General features: G+C 33.2%; 1 protein-coding gene across 5 annotated transcripts in view; it reads right to left on the bottom strand.

Moving 5' to 3' along the window:
- LOC113491855 (voltage-dependent T-type calcium channel subunit alpha-1G-like) overlaps positions 1–16,238 on the bottom strand; it is a 130,448-nt gene that overhangs the window by 86,658 nt on the left and 27,552 nt on the right. For all 5 annotated transcript variants that reach the window (XM_026869034.1, XM_026869032.1, XM_026869035.1 and 2 more), the window contains exon 2: positions 7,304–7,418. The gene's annotated coding sequence lies outside the window, so the exon portion shown is untranslated. The remainder of the gene's footprint in view (positions 1–7,303; positions 7,419–16,238) is intronic.

Genomic DNA, 16,238 nt, shown 5'->3' with positions numbered 1-16,238 from the left:
ATCATATTGGAGTAAAGACGCCGCTTTTCCTTTTCAGTCGTCAAGTCATTTAAAAAAAAGCGATTATCGAACACAACTGACATCATCTGCACTGTAAAAGTGGTTTATTTACAAGAATCGTATTTATGAGAACATTTTGAGACCTGAGACATGTCTAGCCGGCAATATTAAATATTTAGTAGATACATATGTATATGTAGAACGTACGTCAAATACATACGAGGCTAGTGAATTAGGCATACGACCCATAGCTGTTTTACTTGCTACTGAAAACAAAAGAAAATATTTCAGTCCCTTAAAAAAACATTTATCGAGATATCTTCGACAAAACATTTAGGTCAACCAAAAAGGTATAAAAAGGAATCCCAAAAGGTCCTCAGATCTATGACAAAGTAAAAAATATTTTCAGAACAAATATTAGTTTTCCTTCAAACAGATTTCGGAATCTCTGTCTCAGTAGGTTCAAAATTTAATTTAAATATTTGTAGGCTTCTAGAGAAACTTGAGTTTGATTAATTCGATAATTAAAATGTATAATGTTTAAAAAGTTGAAGACGGAATAGGCAAGAAATGTAGATTAATTATAAGTTGCCGGTGAATCAAATTGGGTGGATCATTTATATGGGCTGAGGATTTCAATGAACAAACACTAGACGTCTGTATGTAATGGAGTATGAGACATACATCAGCTATATTTTGTATACTAGATCGCTTATTAAGTCCGACAAACTACCTCCAAAACTGTCTTTAAAAATATTATCTTTTTTGCACTCAAACTTAGCCTCGTGTTATCTTTTATGAAAATCATTAAGCAAAAATCTCTCACATACTAATTTTTAGGATCATATCCCAAAATGTAATGTACCATGACATATACCCAGGATTCCGAGACACCCAAACGATTGATTGGCAATTATTTTGAAGGAGTTACTATTCAAGACACGCGTCAATGATCAATGTACGATGCGAAAATATCTTTTACCTTTATATTTGAAATTCAGGATGATGGCACTGAAATAAGGGCCTATTTTCTCGTGTCAACTTGACGCCTCGTAGAGCGGAAAGTAATGTAACAAAAAGTGAGGTACCTACATGTATCAAAATATCAATAGATCTGTAAAACTTGTATAAGTATGTTTTAGTTAAATCTTCTTTTCGAGAATGTATATTTTTAGATACTAAGCAACAGATCTGAAGGTCAGTCTTTTTATGTTTAGCGATTAATTTATTTATCGGTCTACTATACTATTGAACACTCTGATCTGGTCTCGGTTGAAGTCAAGAAAGAAGAAACACCTGTTAAAGCGGTAATAAATTAAAATGTTATATGACTAATTATTAATATGCATCATTAGGTAACCGTAATTACCTAAATAAATAGTTTTATTTTTATTGAACATCATAGTTCAGTGATTTAAAACACCAAAAAACTAAAATTTTTGTACACATTGGTATGATCTAATATCTCAGCATGCGATTAATGAAAAGATAAAAAGTCATACCAACTATCGTAAAACAAATATTGATAACCGACAAATCAAAACAAACGAAGGTCGTACTAACAAAAGATTTTAAAAAGCTAGTCGTTCATTGCAAAACAATCCATCTCCACGCGATGCCAAAACCCTTTGAAGTGTATTGTTAAATATTTGTATACAATACTCACTAATAGCTTATTGTTTTTTGCGAAGTAGTCAAAATAATTTGAAAGTTGTTTGTAAGCAATACTGTCCTAATATCGATGAGCGCCTCGTTTATCGTTATCCACTTACACGTTTGTGAAAAAATGCTCTTAATTCATTCTTGTATATTTAATATTAACGACGGTCAGGTCAAGAACTAAAAGCACCAAGAAACAAAGTTATAAAGCTTGTGTCAAAATCTTCTCATGTGATATCAATAAATGAAGTATTCTAACTAATCAATATACATGAGCAGATATTACTAAACCCATGATTCGTAACCATTAGTCAAAATCACGTTTCACGTCAAAAACTTAATGGCTCGCTCTGGATATCTTCCAATATCTTAGTGACATTCATAACGTTTGTTTATATTCATCAAAAGCAATTAAATTTAAACGTTTGTTTGTATTACCGAAACCACGAAATAGGTTGTTTAACAAACAACAATGAACTATCATAATGTTGGTAATTCTGGCGAAAACGCGTGTAACTGCCAATACCGTATCGTGATATCCAACTGAAATATCTGAATGGATTCATCTGTCGTTCGAAAATCATAATATAAAAGCTATTAGGTATACAACGGTAGAAGAGCGTTTTTTTTAATTATGTGTGGATCACTGAATATTGTCTTTTCTTCTAATGATTTGTATAATAAATCCATACTATGTAATAAATGTATGGAGTTGGGAGGAATATTAATAGCAGAAAATATTGGACTAAAAGTTTTCTATTCAATTTGGTCGAGTCAGCTTACTTTGTAACTGAACTTAGCTTTGATGTATTAATAATTGGAAGAAAAATAAAACAAAAAACTATCATGTACTTACTAATTCCATGAAAGTTGCAAAACGAAAGGCACAATTCCTTTTGTAAAATACTTCGTAAAAAAACAAAATTGCAATCTCATTCCATTGCTAGAACTACGGACACACGATAATTTAATTGCTGACTATGGCTCGCAGTATAGAGCGACAGAATTCGTTATTCATTTCTTTTTCGTAATATTCTTTTATTTCATTTCCAATTTGACATATCTCAACAGCTATGGTTTCCAATAAACTGTTGATGACGTTAATATTCGAAGCAAGAGTGACGTAACGAGACTGTCGATTGACAGGTCTGTAAGAAAATTGCTCCGATATTATATCGACTTGTATCAAACGTAGCGCGAATCGAGATTGCGCCCTGTGAACTTATCGAGTACCTGCCAATTTACGATATTCGTTTTTTGAAAGCTTTATTTATCGATAAAGAAATGTTCTTTGAATTGTGTTCTATTTTTAATACGTTTTGTTTTTTATGATTAAATGGTTTTTTTAAATGTTCTTATTATTTGTTTAATAACAAACAAATTGTGAGTCAAATTAATACTAATTGACATCTAAATAGACAATTTGGATTTCCATAAGATAAAATATTTAATAAAATTGGAAAAATATTAAATAGGACTTCTGAAATCAGAACAAACTCATTATTTCTGTGCAGCTTTTATTTCGTTTACTAATTAACATAAACAACGGTACCAAAATCGCGTTTACACAAAATAAATCCTTTTACGAACGTTTTCGTTAAAATGGTCAAGTCCATAGAAATAAGTTAAAAATAAATCAGCTCTTAAGGTTAGTGTATCTTCATTAGCATAATTAATGGAATTAGCTGCCTTAAAATAGTCAAAAGAGTTTTGGAATAGTTTAACTAACAAATTAACATAAGACAAGGGGATCCTGAAAGGTCATCTACAATGCTTATCAGTTGAGTGACAGAAGGTTATTTAAATCATTGAAGTTCAGTAGCGTTTTAAGGTATATTTACGACTGATTTTTTGTAGGTTATTTTTGCCAGAAACAGGTAAAATTATCTTTTACTCAAGAAAAACTAACTCGCACATCACTAGACAACAGTTATTAGAAATCGAATGAATCTTAAAGATATAAATCGTTAGTTATCAAAATTCAATTGCACATTCCTATAAGTGGGGCAATGATTTGAGTCATGTGCCCGGAACGAATCGTTCTCACTCGTTAAAGCAAATTGTTCGCCTGCTCGTTATAACCAGAGTGCCTTATTACACTCGAACAGCCTTCGAAGCCTTCGATTTTAAATAAGCTTTACCGGCATTGAAGGAAAATGCTCCGTAAATGCAGAGGTGTCGTGTTTTCCACGACTCGATTGCGTGAACTGTGAACGGTGACAATAGTTTTACTGTTTTACAACAGTTTCATGGACGAATGGGTAGTTTACTGGTTTTCGATTCAGAGATAAAATGGCTTTAGTATGTTTTTCTCGATTTCAACACTGCCGTTAAACTGAAAAGTTGTTTGAAAGCAGTACGTTTAACAAACCTCAAACTCTTTTAACAAACACTTCAATTCTTCTTCCATTTTTGAATTTGATAGTTTTAAATAAGGAATATACAAACTTTTTAGTACCTCTTTTCATTTCAAATCTTCCAGTTCTGTTGAATATTAAAAAAAAGTTTATGTTTCGTTATAATGAAATTTAAATTACGAACGATCAACTTTGAAAGGTTTTCCAAGAAAATTGTTAATTGCCACTAGCCAGTAGCCGGTGTAACTTTTTATCGTTGTAATTTAATAACGACCTGTTAGATGCTTGACTTAGCTTATTTTAAAGTGACTGCTTTTCTCTACTTTTAGCAATATTATTACTTCGTTGCCTATTTAAAATGCTTCGTTATAATTTCGCTACTAGTATTAAAATTTCTATGACTAGGTAAACCGTATTAGATGTGAAGAATAATTTATGATTTTTCATAGTAACATTTTCAAGGACAGAATGTGATTAATAAAATTAATGAAAATGGGACCACTATAGCAGTTTTTCAATTAAAAACCAAACAGCTAAAATCGATTAACGTATTCACGTTTGTAAAGCGATAAAAGCAATAAAAAAACACATTGTTTTTTGGAACTTGAATAAAACCATTCAAGGTCGAAACCTTTTTATTCAATGAAAATGCTACACCTTTTGATTTTTACTTAGAATAAAAACCCATTATTAACATAATTAGAATTTCTTAAAAAAAAAAACTAAGAAAAAAAAAATCATTGATTCCACGTCTATTCAGCCATACAGCCAACTCGCATCGCAAAGAAATTCGCGCGACCACTTTCAAGGCGCAACATTCATTTAGTCAAGAAAGCAGTATTCAACGCGGCAGCAGGAACCGAGTGGGGTGTAAACTAGGCCAGTTTCACTATATGCGCCTATCTCGGCGTTATCTCGCGGTTCCGTGGCGATTATGACGTTAACAATAGACTTTTGTTCCTTCTGTCTACTGCTACACAACACTAAAGATCACAGTTCATGACGCTCGTCGACTAACTTATGTTTATTCGAATTACTTATTTCACATCGATTTTGTTTATCGTTTATCGATAATTTTAGACGAAACAATACGGCTCGATTCTATTCGTTGGATAACGATCAGCAATCGTCTATAATCATTATAATTATTTGTATTGTTCGGTTAGTAAAACCCTTTTTGGAGACCTATAAACTTTATTAATGGTTCACAAACAAAAGAATGTCACGTACCTAGAAAAGCTACAATTTATTTCTGTCTAAATCCAGACAAATAAATATCACTACGTGTCAAAGGTAAAGTAAATTTCAGTAATACAGACTTAATAAAATAAAGGAACGATGTTAGTGAAAGGTGTTGAGTCACTCATCTGTCTGTTTTCGGACAATCTCAGCCTAAACCCAGCATTTGTTTTATACGGCTTTGAGAAAGGAAAATGTACAAATCAGCGTGACGCCCGCATTTCTACGTAAAAGCTCACATACAAATATTTCAAATACCCCGATAAAGTCGGTGATAAAATTGATATAGAAGTAAGGTTATTACGTTATATACACGTATTATATTGTCATTAATTTGTATAGATTCGATTGTCGAATTGTGAGATACCTACATCAAAATATAGATATGTGCTAGCCTGACTAAAACAAACTGATGTGATTTTTCTTCTGCATTCTATTTTTTGATGTGAAATATCTGTAGGCGGTGGTAAACTTGATTGTTGGCGTGGCTCTACAGGCCGTAGCACTGCATCGCTACGCCGCGTGTGCCTCGTGCTTAGTCAGACCGTTAGCAACCGTCGCAGGTTACGCGTGTCCCGATGCGTAAAGGAGTATTTTTCTGTTACTATCTTGTTCGGCCTCAGATTATAATAGTATCTTTCCTTGTCCATATATGATTTAATGGAAGAATGTGATTTCTTTTTTTAATCGTTATTAATTTCATTTAAAAATTAAATCGCTATCAGCTTAATCTGAAAATGGAAGCCAATCCCAGCAAAGTTTGGTACTAAGCTAAAGTAAAACATCCTAAATTAAAGCACTCTTAAAGAAATAACTTTTTTACTTTCGTAGCTTTTCCAGTTCTACGACTTTTTAAACACATCCAAGTGCTTCCATACATCCTTAACTCGAATGAAAAATGATTTTCCCGATAAAAAGATTGTCTAAATTAGCCAAGTTCTGAAGGAAACCGGTGTAAAGCAGTTAAAACCGGCGAGCACGTACGTAATGAGAGTGAATGAAGAGAACGGTATGTCAGGGCCGGGGGATGGCAATCCGTGCCTACTTCACCGTGAAACAGACGTGAGGTTATGTAGAGCATTCTACTAAAGAGATTTTTAAGCGTAGATTAATAGGGCATTTGCGAGTGAAATCAATTTGGGAGTTGAGCTGGTCGGTTATCAGATTGAACAAAGATCACCAAACCAAATTTATGAAAAAAAAAATCTCGAAAAGTTGAAAAAAATATTAATTTCAGTACTTCAGTATTTGATTCAAGGCAGTTACTTTTAATACGCATTACAGTCGCTTAATTAACTCAATGTATACAAACTTTACATTTGAGCAAATGAAATTCTTAAAATTCTCGAAATTAAGTAAACTTCTTGAATCACGTAAAAATGATAATAAACGTATGTGACTCGTACTGTTTTACTCGACTATTTTCAAATTTTTTAAAGCTATTAATTGTCCACTAAATTACGTACACTAACCAAACCAAACTAGCAGTGCATTACGTGCTAACTGCGGTATGAACGCACCCACCTCAGAGGTTGTCACGAGGCGACCGCACTCACCTACTTGTCATCAAACAAGATGTTCATGTTAACACGTCTGATCAACTGTTGCAGTTTTAAAGGAACAAGATATAGTTAGGTGATGATGAATAAAATGTTTAAGTATATAAGTTACCGGGCGGTTGAATGGTTTCGAAGAAATAATACTTAAATTAGTGACTAGTTTTCAATCGTAATCACTCACCTAAGTTTTCATGCAGATTTAAGAAACGCTTTATTATGGTTTGTTCAAATCTGCCTATAATAGTTGTTAGTGTAATATTTTTGGTAAATAAAGAACTCTATTATTTACTACAGGAAGCTTTTAATCTAATAGGAACACAACTGGGTCTCAAAGATTAGAAAATGGCTTTATAAAGCATTATATCTTTATATGGAACACAAATACGTAGATACAATTAATACTGAAAACTTATAAATTCTCTTTTATACTAATCATGATTTTTCAACGGTTTAACTTTATATTGAAAGTGGAAGTCACAAATTACTCACCTTTTATTATCCGAACTGAACTGTTGGTGAAATTTAATCAAACTTGTTATTCCGACACAATGCACTCGATCCAAGAAACTTTTAATTTAGTTAGCTATCGCGAGAAGACAGGTATCTGAAACAAGAACACGCTATTGTTTATATCTTAAAAATAGAATAGAACGCTGCTACAGCGCTGGCAATTTACAAACTTATTTTTTATTTTTTAACAGATTACAAAGTTCTATAATTGAATTTTAGAAGTAAGGAGGTTTTAATTAACGCCATTGTCTAGACTTTAGCTAAATGAGCGTTATTTGTAGTTATGCTGAATTAACGCACGTATCTAGTAATTAAGTTATTTTGGTCTTTGCAATGAATTTGATCGTATCTCTTTGTGGCGTGTTCAAAAATATCAGAACAAGGTAACACGCTATTATTTTTAATTTGTTATTTAACTAAACATCAGATCTTGATGAATGTCACGAAACGTTTTGTTTGATTTACAATAGTGTTGCCACCATATTTAACTTAAATATGTGATAAAGTTAATGTTTTTGTTAATCAAAAAGAAGAATGATTTTCATTAAAAACACGTTCAAATAAAAATAGAGTAAAAACGGTGTGATTCATGTCAAAAACTGCCTTAAAATAAACAGATTTTTCTCGCCAATCAATACTGTATCTAGTGTACCTAATGTCGAAGCTGTCATCAAAATAAAAACAAATGCTTGTCGACACTAGATCACAATGCATTGTCACGTTATTTTGTAACAATTGGCGCTGGCTCAGTTCTTGACCTTGCACGCTAAGGGTCAGTTGCTCCGGGACAAAGGTTTTTGTACTAACATACATGTTTTATTAGCACGTGTATGCATACGAGATGGGAGGGAATGTTTACCGAAAATTTTGCTTTAGAGACCAACTCGTAGTGGAAGCAAAATTTTTGTTTGAATGTTTTTGTGGCGGTTTTTGTTCCTTATGTGTATTAGTCAGTCCTTAATAAATATTGGCGTAGATTGAGTTTATAATTCTGATGAATGGTAGAAACCGGAATAAAAAACTTCATGACGTAATTGCCGAATACAAATTTATAGCCATTTTTCAGGGTCTGTTAAACAGTCAAGGCAATGGTCACGTACCTAAACCTATAAAGGTCTGTTAATGTCTGAAGGTATTAAATTTCCCTGTAAATAAAAGTCAGTTTTCAGATAAATAGTAAAATAGTATTTTAAGGAATGTTGGTGGAGAATGGTTAATATCTTAATTCAGTCCTGCCTCTTTTGGTTCTGATTCAGGATGACAATTGAAAAACGACTATTAATATACCGGATATATTTTCGTGTAAGCCCAAAAGCTATTTACCTAGAACTACGTTACACAATTACATGCGTCTTTACGAAGCCAACTAAAATCTAAATCAATGCAATAATTTTCAGTCCGAAATCACCACGATCTATTCAAATATGAATATATTTACCAAACATATGAATGTTATGTGAAGGATAAATTCGAGTGGCTGCTACCATTAATAAAGAAGACCTCTACATACAATTTATCAAGCTTTCAAGTATTTAGCGCTGTAATTTGTTTCGTATAACGTATCTTCTCTATGCAGTCCGCATCTGTATTCAAATGGTTCTCAACAGTTTTCGTTTTGATTTGAAAATTGTTCTTAAACCCATGTTCAATTTTAAAAAGAAATGAGTTCTTTTTTAGACTCATTTTTATGTAGGTGGCTTACAAAAAAGTATTTTATTTTTATTGTAAATCTATAATGTAAATTAGATTATTTCTCAATCTATTTAAATTGCTGAATATCTTCCAGTAGCTACCAAAAAAAAATGTTTTGTTCATTTTCACCTTTTGTTCCTATAAAAAAGTTTTACACAACCACTTCAAATCTGTTTAATTAACTAAAGGGCTGTCGTTCAATATATCACCTTTACCCCATAATTCTGTCTAATAGTTCTAAACATACGCACCGCGTTATAAATATGTCATCAACCTCGTTCCGTTGTAAACCAAACGTTAGCTAAACGGCTCCGTAATTAATTAAGTGCTATTAATTAAATTTTGTTACGATCAAAGATTAGCCAAGTACTAAGCAATCATTTTTATAGCTGGGTATAAAAGTAAAGACAAATCGATTGATGATATGGATTTAATATTAATTGAACCGGTTATATTTATACAAATTTACAGAAGAAAATTAATATAAATACACTTTTTTTGTTATAGCGGCAACAAAAATATGTCACTTGTGAAAGTTTTAACTCCTCAACTGTTCTTGAGATAAATAAGAGACTGGTGAAAGACGGACAGACAGCTGTACTTTAATAACAAGGTTCTCTTTAAATAATTATCAAAGACAAGGTACTTTTTACTGAGTATTATTTTATTCTGACTTTACCTTTAGCCTGTCTTGCCTTAATTTTCCCCCTCTTTAGGTACATGTTTCATGGCTACTCACTGATAATACTGAAATAGTGTTTATTTGTAATAACAACCCATTGGTTAATCCTTCACAATTCGAAATTTAAATAATTTTGATAAGTAAATATTTTTTACTATAACATAACACATTTGCCTAATTGTAAACATCAAAAGTCATCACATGTCATGTTTAATAAACTCTAATGCAATCTACATTAAATTTATTAAAACAATGGCACATTAACGTTTACTTCGACATTCTCTGTTTTGACGTTCTCATAAAAAAAAACCATTATCACATATGCCAGTTCATAAACATTCGAAAATCGAACGCCAGTTCGCTGCGTTCGATTTTCAAGACCTAGGTACTACTGGAACACACACGCCAGTTCTAATTCGACTAACCCATAGACATTCCTTTCTAATATATTAAAATAGACGTGTTACAAATACTCTGACGCATAAATCAATTTATTGTTAAAACAACAACGTTCGAATGAATCGTGCAAATAGAAAATGAAGACGTGGTGCTGACGATTAGGATTTACACTAACATTCTAATTGTCAACACCTTGCTATGTGGGAGTCTATTAATTAGTCGTCCTGGAACTTTACTATGAGATGTTAAAACAGTACTATTGCTGTGGATAAACGAGACGTTGCTATGCGGGTTTATCGCGCCGTCTCGCTTCCACTAAAGCAATGGACTTGCTCTGAAAGTTCATAATACACTGAACTGATTTGTTTATTTCAGTTGACAATCCAAGCAATGCCCATGCAAACACATATTCATTGCGTAAAAAATTAGAACATAACAAGAATTTAAGGGTACAATCATACGACATCTCAAACGTCATTATTACAAAACAGTTTTTATAAAAGAGTTGTTCGGAACGTTAATGTCACATCACTGTTCCCATTACAACGTGTAGCACTAATGCAACTTGCTCGATACCGCTCCGAGTCACGCCATAGCGTGCTGCCAAAGACGACCACAGAGTAATTGATGATAGGTTTTAACTCATTTCAAATTTCGAAGACGATCTACTTAGTAGTCATAATATTGGTTGGTATAATTTATAGTTATGAAAAAGAACAGCCGTTAAATTTTTTTTTTTTTTTTATCGGTTGGAGCTATAATACCAGTCATAAAATTTGTTTCAATGCTAGGCAATGGCCCCTTTTCCATACAGAAAAGGTTATTCCAGCTTGCAAAATTAAGAATCTATTTTGCTTCGCCATAAATTGTCCTCGCTATTTGTCAATGCTGCCTTGAAATATGGAAAGATGAAATACAAAGTTGGTTCAGGTATATCCTTGAATTAGATTGGAACCTGCAACCTCTTGCATATAAAATTTGTCCACAAAACGAAGATAAGAAAACCACTACGAAAATTCACTACATAACACAAAGTATAAAAATTGAGAGACTGTGTCATTTCATTTGACAGCAGTATTCCATGTTCTCCCAAAGGATGGCAACCTTTTTGGTACCAGCACTTATTACATAATTCAGATCGATATTACTCATGATGAAGACCTTGAAATGCCAGGTATGAAAGGTCAACATATATACCACTTAGGGTTTGAAGTAGAATACGTACTATTTTCGACACTTAAGTAACTTTTCACAACAGAAAAGTAGTCCGACTGTGTTTAAACTATGAGAAAGCAAATTTTTATTTTCAATGTCGTGTTTTATGAGAAAAATTAAACTTTCATTGTAAAAAAGGAATGTCTGTCACACTTACATAGTGTTCTATACTACTAGGTAGGTACTGGACGATATGAATTAGACGTTACTTCCAAGGTAAATTAAACTTCATATTATAGCAATACCTTTGAACATTCCAAGAAACGATTTTCAAAAAGGTTACATTTTTGGTGACACTATCAATTTCCAGTTGTTTTTCGGGCCTTTCTGTAAAGACAGTTATTAGATGGTAGATTATTTTGCTAATATAATAAAATACCTAAATGCTAAATCGTAGCTTAGCTATAACCGCATAAGTGATTCGATCACAGGTTAAGCTACGCTTGACGCGGTTGGTCCGTAAATGGGTGACCAATTTTGTCAGCACGAGTTCCTCCGTGTTTCGGAATGCACGTTAAATTGTGGGTCCCGGCTGTTATTCCTACATCCTTGACAGTCGTAACGAGAAGTCAGAAGCTTGAAAAGTCTGACAACCAGTCTAACCAAGGGGTATCGTGTTGCCCAGGTAACTGGGTTGAGGAGGTCAGATAGGCAGTCGCTCCTTGTAAAACACTGGTACTTAGCTGAAACCGGTTAGACTGGTAGCCGACCCCAACATAGTTGGGAAAAGGCTAGGCCAATAAATGATGATAAAATATCTAAATGTTCTTTTTGTGATGATAACGTTTAATCAACATATTAGTCTACAGACAAAAATAGGATAAATAGCGTCCACAACTTCTGTACTTTTAATTTCTTTTTCATTCCATTCTATTCTTGGGCAGCCCTAATCCTTGTACAACAACGTACCTTTTATTGAAATCTTCAGTCCCTGGATAATAATATCTATACTTCTATACTAATATATAAAGCTGAAGAGTTTGTTTGTTTGTTTGAACGCGCTAATCTCAGGAACGACTGGTCCAAATTGAAAAAATATTTTTGTCTTGAATAGACCATTCATCGATGAAGGCTTTAGGTTATAAACCATCACGCTGCGACTAATAGGAGCGAAGATACAATGGAAAATGTGAGAAATACAGGGCAGGTATAAATAATAACTTATATCTTCTACCCACGGGGACGAAGTCACGGGCAACAGCTAGTCATTAAATAAAGCGTACAAAACACGCTTCTACTAGAATTCCATCACACCAACGCCGTAACTGTATTGAAATAAATTTACCGTCCAACCAAAAACTTCTTATCGGTGAAACCTATGAATAAAGAACGACATTCAAGGGAACAACTCCGAGTGAATGAACTGCTATTTGTGTAAATGCATTGTGCTTCGACAAAGAACAACCGTACAATAGCCAACTTATATTATTTACAGCGGCTTATGCAATGACGTACCAAAGCTTTTAGTTATCAAGTTATGCATTAGCTAGTTCCGTAGTTATCCAATGTTTTGAATTTATCACTGCATTCCCGTATCTCTTTGTTGTAATGAATTCTGAGCGAATCTCGGATAACGTAATGTAAGGTATGGGTGTAGACGGTACAGTCAACAAGAAAAATCGGTTATCACAATTCGATTTACAAAGTGCCCGTATTTTTTAGTCAGGCAAGAATTATTCCAAATATAGTATTCTATTTTCATTAGTATTATTTTATCTATACAATAAACTTAACTTAATATTTATATTTTTAAAACTATGTCAATACAAAATTAAAAATATACATAATTTTGAAAGCGTCAAAAAGACATCTATCAAAGTCCCTACCAAAGTTGATGTTATTTTATCTTATTTTTTTACGGTTTATAAAATCTGATAATTTATCTTTCTTCCGTTACTGACTGTACAGTCGGGTAAATGATAAAACGAATGTTTCCGATACAGAGGTAACGGTCGCTAATGTGTTTTGATACGAAACAGGTGTTTTTATGTTTTGAGAGTTGGAATGTAATAGAATAGTTATTTTATGTGTAACTAGCTGTTGCCCGCGACTTCGTCTGCGTGGTTAGAAGATATAAGTTATAACTTTTTCTTCGCTCCTATTGGTCGCAGCGTGATGATATATAGCCTAAAACCTCTCTCGATGAATGGTCTATTCAACACAAAAATATTTTTTCAATTTGAACCAGTAGTTCCTGAGATTAGCGCGTTCAAACAAACAAACAAACAAACTCTTCAGCATTATATATTAGTATAAGTATATTAGTATATAGATGCCAACGATATCTTCGCTACGTTTCATCGATTTTTAATTTCTCGCAAAAGGTTTTGGCAGCGTTCTCGAGGAAAGCTCTCGAATGGCTTAATTTTTTCCGACATGTTTAACTAATATCGTTGTAATATTGTCAGTTTACACAAAACCTAAACTTATTATACACTAAAACCTTCCTCAAGAATTGCTCTATTCTCTATCTATTGTTGAAAACCGCATCAAAATCCGTTGCGTAGTTTTAAAGATTTAAGCGTTCATAGGGACATACAACATGATGACAGAAAAAGCGACTTTGTTTTATACTATGTAGTGATGATGCACTCGCTGATTTGGTACCACATGTCTAGTATGCAAAACCTAAGCTTGTTGTGTATTATAAAAGTTTATTTTTGTAATATGCGTTATTGATCCTTAATGAGATATTGTCTGAGTGACAACTGTCTGAAAAACAAAAGAAATTTGGAGTTGTCAGCTGAATGTCGTTGCATAAAAAGCCGGTCGCATTGGCGACACTGTAACTCCGTACACTTATTATATTAATAGTTTCAATATCAATATATATTTATCAATTCGCTCATAATACCTGGTTTTAAGGAGCAAACGCTGAAAAGCTACCTTTTCAAATTACGTATGTAGAACATAATTGATTTGTATTTTCCCTTAGACCTATGTATGACTAAAATATTCATAAACATTTACCTTAATAAGGAAAACAGCCGTACAAAACAAAACATTGTTAAAGTCGGACGCATGATTCTGAAAATGTTATTTCGTAATAATTGGCGAAGTTATCAAGTAAAGCCAATTAGCATTGTAATCACTGTTTATTATAAAGCACAAACAATGGGCTCAGTTTTAATTGCAACAATAATTTATTAGACTTCGTGCCCTGTAGTCTCTATTTAGTAAACTTTTAGATATTGTCTTAAATACGACAAAGGAAGATGTATTTATTTACTGAACTCTTGAAAGATACTGACACTAAGTTTATCAAATACGTTAATTATGTACTCAAATACGTTTAAAAGTAATATTATAACGGATGTGAAAGCGCGACAGCGCACTTCACATTGTAGAGCGATGTCCGCCTCTCTTCCAAACCCAATAATATACTTTATCATAAGGTAATTTGAGGTCCCTGTAAGTTTGATGGTCGTCTTGAACTAGTTACTTATTATTTAATTTGTTACATTGAGTTTCGAACGCTTTCAACAACAGTAGCAGTTTAAAAATATTGAACTTATGAAAGAATTTAAAAAAGTATTTATTCAGCTTCTGAACTCTTTTACATAGCTGATAAGTATTATCAAATCACAAACTAGTCTAGTTTCCATACAGTTTTACAATTAGAATTTAGGATCTAGTTTCCAGTACATAGCCACTTCCGAAATACCGCCCTGTAGTCCTACAGGGCGGATGTTGGGCACTTCTAATAAAGGACCGGTAGCAGGAAACGTGTTTCTAGCATTGTTAGAACATACTTGGGATTAACGTTATTCAAATAAACATATTATTATCATATACTTATAATTCATGACCTATTTACTTAGAGTAAGGATAACCGCTCCGCAGCTGTAAGGTATATGGTAGTATTTTTTTTTGTCAAATCTAATTAAAGTACGATCGCTTGTAAAAAAGATTGGTTTAGCCCTTTCTTTTGGGTTAGGTGAAATTATAGGTACGAATGTAGTTTATGCGCCAAATGAGCAAGCGTGCTGTTATGGGTCAGTCATAAAGAGATAAAAACGGAACAATATTACTGAGGCTATGCTGTCTATTCGTCCGCCAATCACCAGGCTGCATCTCATGAACCTAGCTAGAAGGTTATCATTTTGACAAATCTGAGGGCACGGCAGTGCCCCTGCCAAGTCTCGAGCAAAACGGGCACGGCCGTACCATCTTTTCTCGAAGCGATTCGCGGCTGTTTCGCCCCCCCTGTATCTTCGACGTGGACAAAGCTAGGAGTTTAGCTTTTCGGGGAATAATAGTAGGCATTAGAACAAGCTTAAGTTCGAAATTACATGCCAATTGAATTAATGGTTTAGGAGTTACGGTCGATCAAAGTTACACCATTTTGTCACTCACTGACTCACTGACAGATCATCAAAAATCTAAGGTACTTCTAGCAGACTTAGAAACTTCAAATTTTGCACCAAGATAGGTCCTTAGCCACATATAAAGGAAAAATTATAAAAACATTAAAAAATAATATGCCATAGAAAACAATTTTATATTTGCGGTTTGGCAAGAACATTATGTATGGATTTTGACTGCATTGTTAACTTTGTTCGTTGTTTAAGTACCTATTCAATTGGGTGAATACATACATAGAATAGAAAAGAATAATATAAATGTAATACACAGACTATCATTAATACAAATTAATACATAAAATTCATAATTCATTAAGCTAAAACTCCATTGTATTGCGATAAATATTGTATGCGCGCTCGATAGATGGCGTTGTACGTGTCTGAATCGCGCTATGGTTTCGTTACAAAGCGCAGTCTAAGTAGTACTTCAGAATAATTCGATAATTTTCATTTGATAGCGCCACCGGTCTATGAAAAACCATTTCGAAACTAAAAAATATTGTAGTGATAATTGATATTCGGAGAACTTTACGTGTTATTTAGTTTAGTTTAGCTATAGTTT

The sequence above is a fragment of the Trichoplusia ni genome, chromosome 3 (assembly GCF_003590095.1).
Source record: "Trichoplusia ni isolate ovarian cell line Hi5 chromosome 3, tn1, whole genome shotgun sequence".
Classification (NCBI taxonomy): domain Eukaryota; kingdom Metazoa; phylum Arthropoda; class Insecta; order Lepidoptera; family Noctuidae; genus Trichoplusia; species Trichoplusia ni.
The sequence above is the reverse complement of the archived record's forward strand: the minus strand, read 5'-3'. Positions and strand labels throughout refer to the sequence as shown.